The sequence below is a fragment of the Hylobates moloch genome, unplaced genomic scaffold, assembly GCF_009828535.3.
Source record: "Hylobates moloch isolate HMO894 unplaced genomic scaffold, HMol_V3 SCAFFOLD_11, whole genome shotgun sequence".
Taxonomy (NCBI): Eukaryota; Metazoa; Chordata; class Mammalia; order Primates; family Hylobatidae; genus Hylobates; species Hylobates moloch.
In genome coordinates, this window is record NW_026652286.1 from 78,823,443 (window position 1) to 78,829,504 (window position 6,062).

The 6,062-nt window shown below is 38.2% G+C and overlaps 1 pseudogene; it reads left to right on the top strand.

The window, feature by feature from the left end:
• The first annotated feature begins 2,143 nt into the window (after nt 1-2,143).
• LOC116476197 (eukaryotic peptide chain release factor GTP-binding subunit ERF3A-like) lies at nt 2,144-5,680 on the top strand (annotated as a pseudogene).
• Nucleotides 5,681-6,062: the final 382 nt, after the last annotated feature.

Consider the following 6,062-nt stretch of genomic DNA (forward strand, 5'->3'; position numbering starts at 1 on the left):
CAATTCAGCCTGGTCAGCTAAGTTAGGAGAGCCATCCCCTACCTGTTACATGACTTGGGTCAGCTTGTTAAGGAAGGCAAAAGGCAGGAGAGGAATATGTCCAGATACCTAAGGCCCATCGGGACCCTGGTTACTGGGTCACTTGTCTGCTGGGACCAAGTCTCTTTTTTATACTATCTTCCACTGACTTGCATTCCAAGTACAATAGTTCCTTCGACAGAGCCAGTAGTCTTTTTCTTCTTGGGTACTGCCATCTTCCTATCTCCATAATGCTGAAATTTTGGTTACAGTACCCTTAGAAAAAGATTCCCTCTCTCTTCTATCAATAGACAGATAACTTTCCTCCTCAAGTTCTTGCCTTGCCGATGCCTCCCTCTCATCTTGATTTTCCAGTATTAGTTGGCCAACAGGGTCTGCTGCTTCCTCTCTGGGTCCAGCTTGGCTGGTTCTATCCTACTTAGGTGTTTTAGATATGGCTGCTTTTCAGAGGTCAAGCATCTCTGACTTGAAGAAGTGCACAGCTGAACAGATGGGTTTAATAAAACTTGAGATTATTTCACTCTCCAGAATCTCCAAGTCATTTTATATTGTTATTTCTAGGCCTTCCAAATACTACTATGCCTTGCATAAACCAAAACATTTCTTCCATGAAAATGACTGCCTTGTCAAGCTAAGCGCACATTCTGTCAATTGTCCAGCTTCATGCCAGCAGAGGGCAGGCAGGACAGATAATATCCACAGACAATCTCTGATCCTCAGGTTACCTAATACATATGTTGATCCTGTACAGAATAACTCTGGGAATTATATCAAGATTGTTAGTCCTTGGCAAAAGGGTCTATTTGTCTTATCAAGGCATAAATTGATTAGCTGCCTAAAAGCTCTGGTACTTTTAGAATTTAGAAATTTTTTTGTATTAAGCTTTCTGGAAAGAATTGTTTTCCCAAGCCCATCTGATCCCCACAATTTAAACCAATAATTTAATATCTTGACTAAGCATCAGAATCATACCTGCAGCTTATTAAAAATGCAGATGCATAATCCTCATTCCAGACTTAGTAAAGAGATGACCTGAGTGTTGGGCCCGAGTATACCTGTAAAAGCTGTATACATTGTTTTGATATATAATCGGAATTGAGAATTCCAGATTTCCAACCCTGGGGAAATAAAAAGCATTGTTTAACTACTATTGGCTGCTTTGTGTTGTTGACTTCAAAGAGCTCTTTCGATAAATGTTAGTCTGAGGATCTTAACAAGATTTATTCAGTGTTAAGTACCGAAAATGATTTTCCTTATTGGTTTGCTTATTTATTTATTTTATTTACTTATTTCCGTGGTGCTGCTGTTTGTTTTCAGTCTTTAAAATGGCCAAGAGTTGTTAAGTCATGCTGTAGTATATTTCCATTTGGCTCTGTTGTGTACATTAAAGCTCCCCTCAGGTGGGTAGAAAGGATGATAAAGCATATTTAGGTAGCATCTCTGGACTCTTTGATATAAACTGTAATTTTGGCTGCATTACTCAATGGGTGGTTGATCACCACACTTACAGGGCTCGATAAAAGCTCAAGGTTTAAGTAAGAGGCCTGAAATCTTGGAAGGGAAAGTTGTTCTGTTCCGGAAGATTGCATTGGACAGAGTCTCAGTGAAATCCTGCTCAGAGTATCCAAAACATGGAGACCATGCAACTGTTTTCAAGATGGTAAAGAAACTGACTTACTATAAAAATAGTAACTTTATGAAGAAATATAGGCAGGTATCTGAGAGAATGAGGGAAAGTAAATAGCTCTAAGGATGAGGAAACAAATTTATTAAAAGTCTAGGTTCTGGAAGGACAGGTAGTTAGGAGTTTCCTGTGAAGGCTATGATTAGTCATTATCAACTAAAAATTACTGGGCCAGCTTTGCCAGCAGGCATTTGAAATTGTACATTCTATTCAGTGTTGTAAAGATGGTTTAATGTAAGAACATCAATGCACATAATATACTATATCAATAGGTAAAGCCAGATCTATAAGATTTTAATAGTTTGCTAAAAGACATTTGCTAAAAGTAATTTATTATTTTTTAGAATATAACAAAAATAATAGTTTTCCACAATATAATAAAGAACAACTAAGAGTATGTCAATCAGTGCTGACAAGAGTATGACGAAACAGGCACTTTCATTAATTGTTTGTGTCAGTGTAAACTGGTTCAAGAACTTTGAAAAATAATTGAATCTATGTATTTCATGAGACAGATAACCTTTGACACATTAATTCAAATTTTGTCATTCTTTCTTAAAAAAAATCCAAAATGATGATAAAAGCTCCAAGCATAGAGATATTAGTTTGAGAATTATTTATTAAAATAAAGAAAATTAGAAGTAACTATATGAGGGATATCCACAATATCTGAGTGTGCCTGCCTTAAGTTTAAACACAATTTTTGCATGCATATCCTTTACATATCCAGTTATTTATGTGTAAATTATACACATGTACTCATGTGTTAATATATTCTGTTACATGATAATATATATTATATAGGCCTACACACAAGAGAAATTGAAAAAGGATGAATTAACATGTCATCAGTAATATTTTTTGGTTAGGACATAGTGATTGAGTATACCTTCTATTTTTGAAAATGTTGATTTAAGATTATCTATTGCAGCAATTCCATGGTCTGCATTTAAGACCACTGTTTTTAATACTTTTTAAAAATCAAGCTTATTTTGACAAAATTTGCACAGTCAAATTTATGCTTTTAAAGAATACGGTTTAATGAGTTTTGACAAATGTATGTAGTTCTCTAACCACTACCACAATCAAGATAAAGAATATTTCCCTAACCTCAAGAAGTCTCCCTGTTCCTCTTTTCAGTAAATGTCCTGCCCCTAACCCCAGCTCCTGGCAATTACTCGATTTCTCTCCCTATAATTTTTTCCCTTTAGTTTTCACAAATCTAACAAAAATAATGAAAAGAGTCTTCCTCCATATAATAAAGAGCAACTAAGATTATGCCAATCAGTGCTGATGAGAGCCAGAACTTTTCCTTTTCCGGAGAGTCTTACACATTGTAGCATTTTTGTATCTGGCTTCTTTCATGTTGCATAATGCTTTTGAGGTTTAAACATCCTGTTGAATTTATCGGTAGTTTATTACTGTTTTATTTATGGGTAGTATTTCTTATATAGTTATACAACAATTCATTCATCAGTTGACGGATATTCTGGTTGTTTGCAGTTTTGGGCTATTATGAATATGACCGCTATAAACAATTGTATACAGTCTCTGTGTAAATATATGTTTTAATTCTCTTGGGTAAGTACCTAAGAGTGATATTTCTGCTCATATGGTAAGTGCACATTTTCTTTTTTTTTTTTTTTTTTTTTTTTTTTTTTTTTGAGACAGGGTCTCGCTCTGTCGCCCAGGCTGGAGTGCAGTGGCTCAATCTCGGCTCACTGCAAGCTCCACCTCCTGGGTTCACACCATTCTCCTGCCTCCGCCTCTCCAAGTAGCTGGGACTACAGGCGCCCGCCACCACGCCCGGCTAATTTTTTGTATTTTTAGTAGAGACGGGGTTTCACTGTGGTCTCGATCTCCTGACCTCGTGATCCGCCCGCCTCGGCCTCCCAAAGTGCTGGGATTACAAGCGTGAGCCACCGCGCCCGGCCGGTAAGTGCACATTTTCTAAAGTGGGCAAACCGTTGTGCATCACCACCAGCAGTGAATGAGCATCCTAGTCTTTCTTCCACATCCTCACTAGCACTTTATATATCCATTAAAAGTATTTTTTTTTTTTGGTCATTCTGGTAAGTCTGTGTTATGGGCTGAATGGTATCCCTCCAAAATTCATATGTGGCAGTCCTAACACCCAGTACCTCAGTGTGTGATCTTATTTGGTGATAGGGTCTTTACAGAGGCAGTCAAGTTAAAATGAAGTTACTAGTGTGAGTCCTAATCCAAAATGACTGGTCTCCTCATAAGACGAGAAGATTAGGGAAGCATGTAGAAGAAATAAGCGAAGCAGAGCCAGGAGATGGTTCCTGGGGAGATGTAAGGCCACCAGAGAAAAGTGCCCAGGAAATAATGAAGGAGGAAGATGAAATACCAAAACCTAAATCTGTGGTTGTGTCACCATGCAGTCCTAAAAGGCACTCATGCCTGTAATCCCAGCACTTTGGGAGGCTAAGGTGAGAGGATTGCTTGAAGCCAGGAGTTCAAGAGCAACACCCTGGGCCACATAGCAAGACCCCATCTCTTAAAAGAAAAAAAAAAAAATACCGGTGCATGGTGTATGGCGGTGTGCACCAGTAGTCCCAACTACTCCAAAGGCTGAGTTTAGAAGATCATATGAGCCCAGGAGTTCAAGGTTACATTAAGCCCCTCATACCACAGCACTCCAGCCTGGGTAACAGAGAGAGGTCTTGTCTCAAAAGAAAATGCAGTGTACATTGCACATGTAGATGCTGGCAATTCAACCACTGGAAGACAAATAGTGTATTTGACTGAAATGGGTGAAAACAGGGCACTTGAAATGCATGAAACAGAAGTTAAAGAAAAAAACCAGAGAATCTTAGTACTTGTCTTGAATCTTAGACACAAATCAGGAAAATTGAGACAAGGATAAAACAATAGAAGCGGGTTTTGCCTATCTTGAAACTGAAAAGAAGTATTTTACAATTATAGATGCCTCTGGTCACAAGAGCTTCATCCCAAATACAATTGGTGGTGACTGTCAAGCTGATTTGGCTGTGCTGGTAATCTCAGCCAGGAGAAGAGAGCTTGAAATTGGATTTGATAAAAGGACAAACAAGAGAACTTGCAATGTTAGCAAAGACAGCAAGTGTGAAACACTTAATTCTGTTTATTAATAAGATGAATGATCCAAGAGCAAATTGGAGCAATGAGAGATACGAAGAATATAAAGAGAAACTAGTGCCATTTTGAAAAAAGTTGGCTTCACTCCCAAAAACTGCATTCACTTTATGCCTGCTCAGGACTAACTGGAGGAAATTTCAAAGAGCAATTGAATTTCTGTACTTAGTACATTGGATTACCATTTATTACATATCTAGGTAATTTGTCAGACTTCAATAGATCAGTGGCTGTACCAACCAGGCTGCCAATTTTGGATAAGTACAAGGATATGGGCACTGTTGTCCTGGGAAAGCTGGAATCAGGCGGTCTGTTTTTAAAGGCCAGCAGCTTGTGATGATGCCAAAAAAGCACAATGTGGAAGGTCTTGGAACACTTGCCAATGATGTAGAAGCTGATACTGTAGCCCCAGACGAAAAGCTCAAAATCAGACTGAAAGGAGTTGAAGAAGAGGAAATTCTTCCAGGATTAATACTTCATGATGTTAATAATCGTGGTCATTCTGGAGGCACATTTGGTGCTTAGATAGTGATTACAGAGCATAGATCTATCATCTGCCCAGAATTTAATTCAGTGCTGCAAATTCACACCTGTATCGAGGAAGTCAAAATAACAGCCTCAATCTGCTTGGTAGACAGAAAATGAGACTCAATCCTATTTTGTGAAGCAAGATCAAGTATGCATTGCTCATTTAAGGAGAGCAGGAACCATCTGCCTTGAGACTTTAAAGACTTCCTCAGATGGGTCATTTTACCTTAACAGATGAGGGCAAGACTTGCAAATGGAAAAGTTCTAAAACTGGTTCCAGAGAATAACTAAGCATTTTCTTGATGATCTTGCACAATACTGTGAGAAAAATTGACTGCAAAAAGCCTATCACATATCACCTTCTCTAATTTTCTGCCCATTGGTCAACCTCTCCCCATATTTGCAAAGTGAAAATTCACAGCAAAAGTCCACATTGTGTCACTTTCTTATATTTAGAGTTCTGCTATGCCACTGTTGAATTTTTAAAATATTTTCCCTCTTTTTCATACTCTGCTTCCTTGGATGGATTTGGCAATAGCTTTGTAAGTCAGGTGGACGTAATTGCCTGTAATAATGAAAACCCTACAGCAATTTGTTTTTCATTTTCTCCTTAGGCATACTTAGTATTTTTCCCCCAGGCAGATGATTCTGAGTGTGCAAGGATGTGTGCACA